This window comes from Mus caroli, chromosome 5, assembly GCF_900094665.2.
Source record: "Mus caroli chromosome 5, CAROLI_EIJ_v1.1, whole genome shotgun sequence".
In the NCBI taxonomy this organism is placed as follows: Eukaryota; Metazoa; Chordata; class Mammalia; order Rodentia; family Muridae; genus Mus; species Mus caroli.
The window spans coordinates 78,705,531-78,718,487 of record NC_034574.1 but is presented as its reverse complement, the minus strand read 5'-3'; positions in this window follow the sequence as shown (position 1 = coordinate 78,718,487).

The window sequence follows — 12,957 nt, the reverse complement described above, 5'->3', positions numbered from 1 at the left end:
TCAGAGGCGGGACAAAAATTCTATATAAGGCACAGGGCTGGGTTCCTCAGAGTCTTCACATCCGTGTGTAAGCTTATGCTCTCCCTCTCAAGATGCATTAAAGCTTGGCTGCAGAAGGATCCTACTTGTGTGCCGTGTCGTTCTTGCTGGTCGAGTCGGACGCGCGCAAGACTTTGGTCAGGACAATTTGTGGGTTAAATTTTTTGAGATGCATGGGTGCCCTCATCCCTCTACTGAGGGTCATGCCTATCTACTGGAGGTGGTCTCTACAGGTTTTATGTCACCTTTTGTTGGGTATTTTGACTAAAGTCATTGCCATTGCCTCCTATGAGCCTCTAGCTTCCCGGGAGTCTCAGGCTTTCTACTGGCTACCCCCAGTTCTCCATCACCCTCTGCTACAGGTTTCTATTCAATTTATGGCCCTTTGGACTTCTCTCCTGTCCCTTTCATTGCCTGTTCCTCCCTCCCTCTAGCTTCCGTGATTACTTGCTCCTCATTCTATGTTGGATTGAAGCATCTACACTTTGGCCTTCCATCTTCTTTAGATGCATATGGTTTGCGGGTTGTATTGTGGATATTTCAGACAAAGTTACTTATTAGGTATTTTTATTGAATATTATATCCTTTGGTTGCAAAGTAGTATGTCTATGTCAGTTCTTAGAGTAACCAGGGGTTCTTTGTTCTGTTCATTTGTGGGAGAAATCACATATTCTACTTGTAGCTTTGCTGCTGTACCAAAATCAGTCCCTGATTTCTAATGAGCACTGCTAGTAATTAGTATTCTTTATCTCTCACACTTTCTCACAGACTGTCTATGGTTTTCCTCTTATTCCTACAGAGATGCTGGTATCATATAGTCTTGAGTGTGTTGGCAGATCGCTTTTCCTACAGTATTCTGTGATTTGTGGAAATAATTGCTCAGTATTTTTTCTTTTGTTTTTCTTTTTAATGGTGGCCTTATCTTGCTTTTTCTTTTTCTTTGGTACGGGGTCTCATGTTGCCCAAATAAACCTTTTATTCTAACTAGATGATCCTGGTTTTGTTTGTTTTTAATCTAAATTATTTTTACTGTGGAAATATAGAAGGATTAAAAAACTACATCACCACTTCTACCCACATCCTAAAATCCTTTCTTTTCATGTGATCATTCAATATATACCATTAATATAGAATCTCAGCCAATACTTTTAATATCCAGTGACCCCAATGATACACTCTTATATAAAAATATTCTAAAAGAACAAATTAAAAGTTATTTAACCTGAATTGTCTTTTCTAGGTAATGATGTCTGTTTCCCTATTTTTTCCTTGAAATAATTTGATATATTTTTAATCTATAAAACACAGTTTATTCCAAGTCCAAACATAGAAATACCCATTGAAAACCAAAACAAAACACAGAATGCATAATTTCTATTGAATGAATATTTAGCCCTCAGCATACTGCATAGAATACATGCAGAAGTCCCCCCCCCAAAAAAAGATATTTTGACTGCAACAAGAAAGTGATATATACTGGTATTTGCTGCACATTCTATTGAAGCCTGGGAGACTCAATGGAAAATTATTATTTACCAAATCTCAGCTGAAGAACCACTCTGTAGCCCAAAGAGTTTTGGGAGATAATTGAGATGGTTTTCTGTGAAACATTTTTGAAAAATCGATTGTTGAATTGCTTGTCTCTGTTGCAAACTAATATATATGAATCTTTTGAGCCTAAAGATCTATAATTGGCATTGGTGATGTGAGATTTCCTTCATGATAAACAGTGAGGTTTTCCCCTTCTTTTTAGTAATACTGTAATACAGTGATATAGTTTTCAGCACCCTCCTTTTCTTGCAAGAAAATAATTTTATTGGAAAAACTTCTCTATCTGGACTGATTGAAAGTTCAGGTTTCCTTTTAAACAAGTTTGAAGTGATTTAAAGGGCAGTTTCACTAAGATGATGGATATATAATAAAGAATGAAAAGAAAAACACCACACTTGACATGATTTTTCTTTTCTACTGAGATGTTTCTTGTAAGAAGCAGACTACTGGCTTTCACAATATTAGTACAGCAGTGGGAAGAGTTCTAGGTAATGGCACTGGTAATGATAATCCTTAAAAGTTTATGCCATGATCCAAATAGGAGATGGAGGAAATGCAAATATATGATTGCTTTAAAACCATGAATAGATTTATAGTATAGGTGAAGTGTATAAGGATCCTTTTATACCCTGTTCATCAAGGGAAATATTGTATAGATAATGAGAAATGAAATAAAAAAACTCAAGTGAAAATCCAAAAAATCACATGGGGCTGGATTTATCTATAAAGTCCTTTTAGGTTCATTTCTGTAGTTTAGTACTGATATTTAGAATGGTGACCAAATATTGGTGGCTACTGCTAGAAGTCAGAAAGTCATTTGTTCTTGGGATGAGATTTAATCTGTTTAACACCACAGCTGTCACCTTGGATACTATAATAGATTCTGTACTTCAAGTTTCTAGAAAGGCTAACAACTTATAGCATAGTGCTAGTCTGGTGTGGACAAACATGCTGATGAAATCTAAGAGTGTTCTATTGTCATGTCAACGTGGAGGATCCAACCATAATTTATGTCTTGACAGAAACATATGACTTAGTATATCTGATGTGTATTCTGTGACCAGCAAGAGATCTGTAATGATCAGTAAGACTACTGGAGCCTACATTTCTCAAATGAATGACAGTGAGGAATAATCCTTATCACGGGGGTCAATATTTTGTACACTTTAGAATACAGAATTGAGAAAGAAGATTAGTTGTCATTATGAGAGATATTTTGACTTTGGAAAAAATACAAAGAATTTCCTTATAGAAATTGAGTTTAGTTTTTTAGAAACTAAACTTCACTGGAAAAAGGTAGATAATGATGTGACAACTTTCATTCATCTGAAGCATGATGCATAGTTAGAGGCCTCTTCTCAGGACACAGACGTATATCCAACAAAGAGAATCCTTCTTTTCTCAGGCTTGCTTCCTCTTTCCTTCTAAAGCAGAGGATGCATCCAGAGGGAGGAGGTACATATAGGGCAGGGGAACCTTAAAGATGAAATAGTAGAAAAAAAATGAAGATTGCTTTTTCCTCCAGTGATTAGCACAAAGAACAAGCAAGATATCACAAAGACATGGATGTTATCTGTTTAGCTCAAGAAAACTAGCAGTTCCTTTTGAGACCTTCCTGGAGGAATAGCTATATGAACATAAAAAGTTAATCATAGGAGTGGGATTATTTTCTATAGATGCTTTCCTTGCTTATGTATGAGCAACACAAAGTAACATTATAGAAATATCCCTTACTTTTATTAAGACTGCAGCTTTTTATAGTTAATTAAGATGATATATAGTAACACTGACGAAGCTTGGTATTTTCCTGATACATATATAGCATCATTTCAGCCAGAGTTCTTGATATTATTATCCAATCTCATACCATTTGCCTTATTTTAGGACTGTCATCCTTTAAGGATTTACAAAGGACATGAAAATCTGGTTATTACCTGACTTTTACTCTCAAAGAGCTAACAAGCAAGACCCATTACTCAATGGAATAATTTAGTTTCAATTATATGACAGACAGTGGGGCAGGGATCTGGACTCACTTAGCTATGAAACTGTTCTTTTTCTTATGGCACAGAGTGGAGGAGAGACAGGTAAACAAATCATTGCTATAGATAGTGATAAATGCTATAATAAAGGTAGGAGCAGATGCCACAAATACAGTAGAAGGACTGCCTACAAGCTCCTAGATAAAAAGCTAAGCTACCCAGTAGCTGGCACTTGACTTTTTAGCAACAATTTAGAAAGCTGAAAAGAGAAAAGGCTAGCTAAATTCAAGGGATCCAGCTAGGCAAAGAGGTACCATGCTTGACTGAATAGATTTGACTTTTGAAAATCCTAATGTTGTTAAGGAGCTTGAATGTTGTTCAAAAGAAAATAGATAACTTTAGAGAAGATTGCAACAGAGATAAGTAATCTTTTTAATATAAACAATGTATGGCAGTCTGCCATGTGCTCTCTATGGGAAATGTTACAGTTAGAGTCAAAGTATTGAATGGCTTTAAAAGCAAAATGGGTGAGAGTGAGATGATAATAAAACCTTAAATTAAATTGAGTAAAGGAAAGTCTATTCTGTCAGAGCAAAAAGTGAGCAGGGCAACTCTTGCAGGTTTACTTGGGTCACTCGCACTGTCCGGCCAAGACCAGGATCTCTCCATGTGCTAGCACTTGCTTATAATTTTATTATCAAAACATGTTTTCTTAGGTTCTGCTCTCTTTTTATATAGTCAGTCTATACATAGAAATACATGAGGAGGAGAATTGAGTTTTACTGTTTTATATGTGTCTTTGTGAGGTAAGTCTTTCTAAGAAGCTCATTAACAATTCTTTGCCTCGATATAGAAAACTAGCTGTGCCACCAAAATCTCATGCTACTACTGAAGCCATGTTGTTCTTGCAGACAGGAGCCTAGCATGGCTGTCCTATGAGAGGCTCTACCAGCAGCTGGCTGAGACAGATGCAGATACTTACAGCCAACCATTGGACTGAGGAAACCACTGTAGAAGAGTTAGGGGAAGGACTAATGCAGGTGACAGGAATTGCAACCCCATAGGAAGAACAACAGGAACAACTGACCTGGACCCATCAGAGCTCCCAGAGACTAAGCCAGCAAATAAAGAGCATACAACGGCTTGTCTTTGGCCTCTGCTACATCTGTAGCAGAGGACTACCTTTTCTGGACTTAGTGGAAAAGGATGAGCTTAACCCTGTAGAAACTTGATGCCCCAGAGAAGGAAGAGGCTAGCAGGTAGGAGTGGGTGGGTGGGTGAAGGGCACCATTTCAGAAGCAAAGAGGATGAAAGATTGGGTGAAGAACTTGTGGAGGGGGGACCAGGAAAAATAATGTAAATAGAGAAAATAAAATAATAAAAATGAAAACTAGCTATCAAAATGTTAGATGGTAGAGTGATGTCCATGCCGCAAGACCTCGGCATCACCTCAGGATCACCTGTGAGTGCAACACAACATCAGCTCCAAAGAATTGTGGAGGGTCTTGTGCCAGCAGGAACAGGCACAAAGGAACTCTACCTGAATAGAAGCTGGGATCCATTCAGGTCAGGACCAGCAGTATGGGAAATAGGTCTAGTAACATATAAAGACAGGCCTATTAGAATTACTCCAGATTTCTCACCAGAGACCATGAAAGGCAGAAGATCCTGGACAGATGTTATACAGACACTAAGAGAACACAAATGCCAGTCCAGGCTACTATACCAAGCAAAACTCTCAATTACCATAGATGGAGATGGAGAAACCAAAGTATTCCATGATAAAACCAAATTCACACAATATCTTTCTATGAATCCAGCCATTCAAAGAATAGTAAAGGGAAAACACCAACACAAAGGTGGAAACTACACCCTAGAAAAAGCAAGAAAGGAATCCTTTAACAAAACTAAAAGACGACAGCCACAAGAACAAATTCCCCACTTTAACAACAAAAAATGAAGGGAAGCAACAATTACTTTTCTTTGATTTCTCTTAAAATATCAATGAACTCAATTCCCCAATAAAAAGATAGACTAACAGACTGGCTACACAAACAGGACCCAACATTTTGCTGCTTACAGGAAACCCACGTCAGGGATAAAGACAGAAACTACCTCAGAGTAAAAGTCTGGAAAAGAATTTTCAAGCAAATGATCCAAAGAAACAGGCTGGAGTAGCCATTCTAATATCGAATAAAATCGACTTTCAACCCAAAGTTATTAAAAAAGACAATGAGGGGCACTTCATACTCATCAAAGGGAAAATCTACCAAGATGAACTCTCAATTCTAAATATCTATGCTCCAAATGCAAGGGCAGCCACGTTTATTAAAGAAACATTAGTAAAGTTCAAAGCACACATTGCAACTCACACAATAATAGTGGGAGACTTCAACACACAAGTCTCACCAATGGACAGATCCTAGAAACAGAAAAAAACAAAACAAAACAAAACAGAGACACATTGATACTAAGAGAACTTATGAAACAAATGGATTTAGCAGATATCTATAGACCATTTTATCCTAAAACACAAGGATATACCTTCTTCTCAGCACTTCATGGTACCTACACCAAAATTAACTGTATAATTGGTCACAAAACAAGCCTCAACAGATACAAAAATATAGAAATTATCCCATGCATCCTATCAGATCACCAGGTACTAAGTCTGATCTTCAATAACAGCATAAATAATAGAAAGCCAACATTCACGCGGAAACTGAACAACACTCTACTCAATGATTACTTGTTCAAGGAAGAAAGAAAGAAAGAAATTAAAGACTTTTTAGAGTTTAATGAAAATGAAGACACAACATACCCAAACTTATGGGACACAATGTAGGCAGTCCTAAGAGGAAAACTCATAGCCCTGGGTGCCTCCAAAAAGAAACTAGAGAGAGCATATACTAACAGTCTGACAGGACACCTAGAAAGAAGCTCTAGAATAAAAGGAACCAAATTCACCCAAGAGGAGTAGATGGCAGGAAATAATTAAATATAGGGCTGAAATCAACCAAGTTGAAACAAAAAGAACTATTCAAAGAATCAACCAAACCAGGAGCTGGTTCTTTGAAAAAATCAACAAGATAGATAAACCCTTAGCCAGACTAACTAGAGGGCACAGGGACAGTATCTTAATTAACAATATCAGAAATGAAAAAGGTGACATAACAGCAGATCCTGAGGAAATCCAAAACATCATCAGATCCTACTACAAAAGGCTATACTCAACAAAACTGGAAAACCTGGTTAAATGGACAACTTCCTATACAGATACCAGGTACCAAAGTTAAATCAGGATCAGATTAACGATCTTAAAAGTTCTATTTCCCCTAAAGAAATAGAAGCAGTTATTAATAGTCTCACAAGCAAAAAAAAAAAAAAAAAAAAAAAAAAGCCTGGGATGAGATGGATTGGGTGCAGAGTTCTATCGGTTCTTCAAAGAAGACCTAATTCCAACTCTCCTCAAACTATTCCACAAAATAGAAACAGGAGGTACTCTACCCAATCCATTCTATGAAGCCACAATTACTCAGATACCTAAACTAAACAAAGATCCAACAAAGAAAGAGAACTTCAGACCAATTTTCCTTATGAACATTGATGCAAAAATACTCAATAAAATCCTCTCAAACTGAATCCAAGAAAACATCAAAAGGATCATCCAACATAAAACTAGAGACACTGAAATTTATAGAGGAGAAAGTGCGGAAAACCCTCAAAGATATGGGCACAGGGGAAAATTCCTAAACTGAACAGCAATGGCCTGTGCTGTAAGATCATGAATCAACAAATGGGACCTCATAAAATTGCAAAGCTTCTGTAGGACAAAAGAACTATGAATAAGACAAAAAGGCCACCAACAGATTGGGAAAGAATTTTTACCAATCCTAAATCTGATAGATGACTAATATCCAATATATGGAAAGAGCTCAAGAAACTGGACTCCAGAAATTCCAATAACCCTATTAAAAATGGGGTACAGAGCTAAACAAAGAATTCTCATCTGAGGAATACCAGACAGATGAGAAGCACCTGAAAAAAAATGTTCAATATCCTTAATCATCAGAGAAATGCAAATCAAAGCAACCTTGAGATTCCACCTCACACCATCAGAAATGGCTAGGATCAAAAATTTAGGTGACAGCAGATGCTGGTGAGGATGTGGAGAAAGAGGAACACTCCTTCACTGCTGGTGGGATTTCAAGCTTGTACAACCACTCTGGAAATCAGTCTGGCATTTCCTCAGAAAACTGGACATAGTACTACAGCTAGATCCAGCAATACCTCTCCTGGGCATATACCCAGAAGATGTTCCAACTGGTAATAAGGACACATGCTCTACTATGTTCATTGCAGCCCTACTTACAATAGCCAGAAGCTGGAAAGAACCCAGATATTCCTCAACATAGGAATGAATACAGAAAATGTGCTATATTTACACAATGGAGTACTATCCAGCTGTTAAAAATAATGAATTTATGATATTTTTGGGCAAATGGATGTATCTGGAGGATATCATCCTGAGTGAGGTAACCCAGTCACAAAAGAAGTTACTTGATATGCACTCACTGATAAGAGGATATTAGCTCAGAAACCTAGAATACTCAAGATACAACTTCCAAAACACAAGAAAATCAGGAAGGAAGACCAACATGTGGATACTTCATTCCTCCCTAGAATAGGGAATAAAATATCCATGGAAGGGGTTGCAGAGACAAAGTTTGGAGCAAAGACGAAAGGATGGACCATCCAGAGACTGCCTCACCCGGGGGTCCATTTCCTAATCAGCCACCAAAAGCAGACACTATTGCATATGCCAGTAAGATTTTGCTGAAGGGACCCTGATATAACTGTCTCCTGTGAGGCTTTGCCAGTGCCTGGCAAATACAGCAGTGGATGCTCACAGTCATCTATAGGATGGAACACAGTGCCCCCAATGTAGGTGTTAGAGAAAGTACCCAAGACCTGAAGGGGTCTGCAACCCTGTATTTGGAACAACAATATGAACTAATCAGTACCCCCAGAGATCGTATCTCTAGCTGCATATGTGTAGCAGAAGATGGCCTAGTAGGCCATCATTGGGAAGAGTGGCGCCTTGGTCTTGCAAACTTTATATGCCCCAGCATAAGGGAAAGCCAGGGCCAAGAAATGGGAGTGAGTGGGTACGGGAGCAGGGGAGGGGGAGGGTGTAGGGGACTCTTGGGATAGCATTTGAAATATAAATGAAGAAAATATCTAATAAAAAATTTTTTAAAAGAACTCCATTATACAGACAAACCACAAAAACAAAACAAAACAAAAACAACAACAACAGCAACAACTATAACAAAACCCGAAAATGTTAGATGTTCTTTTGACAAGGGAATGTTTCTTTTAAACCTTTAGTGAAGGACATTAGGAAATAAAGTGCACAACCGCTGTGATGTTGGTTTCCTCTTGGGTAAAATTAATATATAAGAGTTGAGAGAAAGGTGAGTGAAGGAGACTATTTAGAAAGAGGGAAAAGATTGGGAGATGGTGTACCATTGAAAAGTTCTACCTGAAGACCCAGGAATACCACTCATGGAATATACCCAAAAGATGCCCCACCATACCACAGGGCACATGATCCACTAACTTCATAGCAGCCTTGTTTGTGATAGCCAGAAGCTGGAAACAACCTAGATGTCCCAGGACACAAGGATGGATACAGAAAATGTGGTTCATTTTTCACAATGGAATACTACTCAGCTATTAAAAATGAGGATATCCTGAATTTTGCATAGATGGAATTAGGAAATATAATCCTGAGTGTGGTAACTCAGACTCAAAAGAACATGCATGGTATGTACTCACTAATGAGTGGATATTAGCCAAAAAAAAAAAAAAAAAAAGGTACAGAATACCCAAGATACAGTCCACAGAACTCAAAATGGTCAACAGCATGAAGGTTTAACACCTCAGTCCCACTTGAGAGGGAGAAGAAAGCAATCACAAGGTGGGAGGGACAGACCTGGGAGGAAAAGAGCACAGGGTGGGGGCAAGAGGGGAAGCTGATCTGGTACTTGGTGAGGGAAAAGGACTGAAGTCCTGAGAGCCAGCAGAAAGAATGGAAACAGGCAACCTCAGGAAGGAGGAGGTTTGGGGGACCCTCCAAAATGCATCAGAGACCTGGGAGGTGAAAGACTCTCAGGACTCAAAGGGAGGGACTTTAGCTGAAATGTCAGACAGTAGGGAGAGGGAACTTACAGAGCCTACCTCAAGCAGAAAGACAGGGTATCAAGTGAGAGAGAAGGATGCCATCCCATAGTCAAAACTCTGATCCATAATTGTTCCTGTCTGAGAAAACTGCAGGGATGGAAATGGAGATGAACCTGAGGAAAAGAAGGTCCAACAACATGCCCAAAATGTGATCCAGCTCAAGGGGAGGTCCCAAGGCCTGACACTATTATTGAAGCTATGGAGAACTCACAAAAAGGGACCTATCATGACTGACCTCTGTAAGACCCAATAAGCAGCTGAGTCAGATGCAGATATTTACACCCAACTAATGGACAGAAGCCGCTGACCCCTGTGGTTGGATTAGGGAAAAGCTGGAAGAAGCTGAAAAGGAGGGTGACCCTGTAGAAGAACCTACAGTCTCAATTAACCTGGACCCTTGATATCCCTCAGACACTGGAGCACCAACCAGGCAGCATAAAACAGCTGATATGAGAAGCCCAACACATATACATCAGAGGACTGCCAGGTCTGGCTTTAGTCAGAGAAGATTCATGTAACCCTCAAGAGACTGGAGGCCCCAGGGAGTTTAGAGGTCTGTTGGTGTGTGTGGCGGGTTGTGGAGACATCCTCATGGAGATGGGGGTAGGGAGGAGGTTTGGGATATGGAGCAGTTAGGAGGGGAATAATATCTGGAGTGTTAAATAAATCAATAAATAGTTAATTAAATTAAAAAAGAACAAGAAAAAAAATGAAATGCTGACATTGCCTTGTAGAAGTGAATGGACAGCTAAGAAGTAAATATTGTTCTGAAAAAGTGTCCACTTCAGACGATTAAAGGAAGCAGCACACAAAGAGTGTAAACTATGCAAAATATTGGGGACAGAGAGATAGAATTTCCTGAGAAACATTTGGATATATAAAAGCCATTCAAATAAAAAAAAAATTAGGTGCAGAGGTTGGTGTTTTAGAAACATAGAGTGTATTGGGGAAGTTGAGATTAAAAGTAGTAATTATTCTCAAGCACAGGAGAAAAATAAACAGTTTATAGGTAGTTGCTAAATCCTAACCCAGGTCTAGAGATTCAGTCATAGTAGAGTCTAATCATTGAGGATCGTTGAGAGTTGGTATTTGTTAAACAGATTCCACTGTCTTTAAAATTCTGGAGAGAATGACACTACATGAAGTAAATCAGTGAAGTAAATGCTAAGAGTAAACCTGCCATTTGGGGAAGTTGCTATAAATTTAAAATGGCAAAATAATGAAATTAGGAACTCATTAATGATGGATTCAGGTAAGAAATAATAAGATAATTTAATACCAGCCTTCACTAAACACCTGCATTTAAATTTTGTAAACTTCTGAGTTTACATTTTCTTCTTTTTGGTGTGGTATCAAGTAGGTAAAATTTTAAGTTTGCATTACAACCTTGAGCTAAAGAGTCAGCATTACAACCTATGGTCTTGGGCTAAACATTATTAAGGTACACAGGACGTGTTTCCAGTTCACCAACCTAGAATATCACTGAAATTCAGAGCATGGAAGGAAGTTCATTATCTTCAAAGTGCATGTCAATGACACTAAGTGGAAAATCAGAAAAGGGTTCTACTTCTGTATCCTGTCTAGTGTGGTTGCAAAGCATGCCCTTCTTTGGTACTTGGTAGTCTTATTTATCTGATTGTATACTCAATATCTCAGTTAGTTGCCTAGGGAATCAACCCCCAGTGACAGTTAATTGGCTAGAGATCAAGCCTCAGTGATGTTTCCCTGGCTCAGAGGGTTGTCACCAGGCTAAGAAAGCTTTTCTGTGCACCAGAATTCAGAGAACCATTTGATCTGGGTTTGGCTAGCAATAAGGTCATGCAAATACAGCAGCTTTGCAGTGGAATTCTGTTACTACTGACTGAGAAAGCACAAAAATGTTTCAAGCCAGAAGAGAAACACACAGAAAGAAGAGAGGTGAGCTCAGGGAAATACTGCCTGAGACCCTGGTGCCTTTGCTGTTTCTGATTCACAAACCTTTTGAAGTCAGGCTGTGTTCCTTCCATTCATTTGATTTTGTGAGCTGTACCTGCATCTTATATTAAATTTTTCTTTTATGCTTGAGCTAGTCTGAGTTGGATTTCCTGGAATCCCAAAGGGTCTTATGAAAGACTAGATTAAAGGACAAGAGGTCCTCACTGGTGAAAGAGAAGATTTATTGCTAATGGGTATTCTGGAGAGGTAAAACGCTAGGAAGGTTTATGAGAAAAATTGTTATAATGATGGCACAAGATTAAATCTTTTTCCATTTTGAAAGTTTCAGAACCTAATTAAGCAGCGATGGGTGGTGGCACGTTTGCACAGCACAGTAGAGGTTCGCTGTTGTTGAGCACAGAGATCAAGTTATAAACATTAAAGATCATGGGTAACTCACACATTACAATATCCTCATAGATTCCAAAATTGAGAAAGAGTTACAATAAAAGAGCAAACATGAATTTATTGATAAAACTTCACTGAATGTAGAGGTATGATCTAAATACATAACCATAGGATACAATGAAAGATAGTATGGCAGAAGATATGATGGCAGTGGAAAGGCTGATCCAGATGACTTGAGATGACAGACAAATTAAAAGTTAAAGGCTTTCTGAGAGAGGTAAACCTCACACATGTAGGAAAATCCTCGAGGAAAGAGACTTGATTTTCTGCTTATCCACCAGCCACTCAGCTACAAGAAGTAGGCTGTATTTTCAGAGTAAATAATACTTAGATTATCTGGATATAATTTATTTGATGCCAGAAAAATCCTAAAGCAACTCAAACCACAAGTCCCTAAGGGCCACTAGCAGAATGTCTAGGCTGTGTGTGTGTGTGTTTGTGTGTGTGTTTGTTGAATCTATCATCATTATCATCTACATATTTATATATTATCTATCTATGTCTATAGAGAGGCCTAGAGGAGAGGAGATAGTTTGCTCACATGCATTTTTCTGAATGCTTTCATCCGTATTATTTCTGCAATAGGGCTTTTGCTGTTGACACTAAGTGTACTGGTTTTGAACCTGGAAGAAGTCCCACCTGGAAGCTGAATGCTAAATATCAATTACACTGTTCACATACACTATATTGTATAAGAAGTAGTAAAAAGCACCTAAAGGCTAATATTCAATGTCTCTGTAGTTATTTATTAATTTCA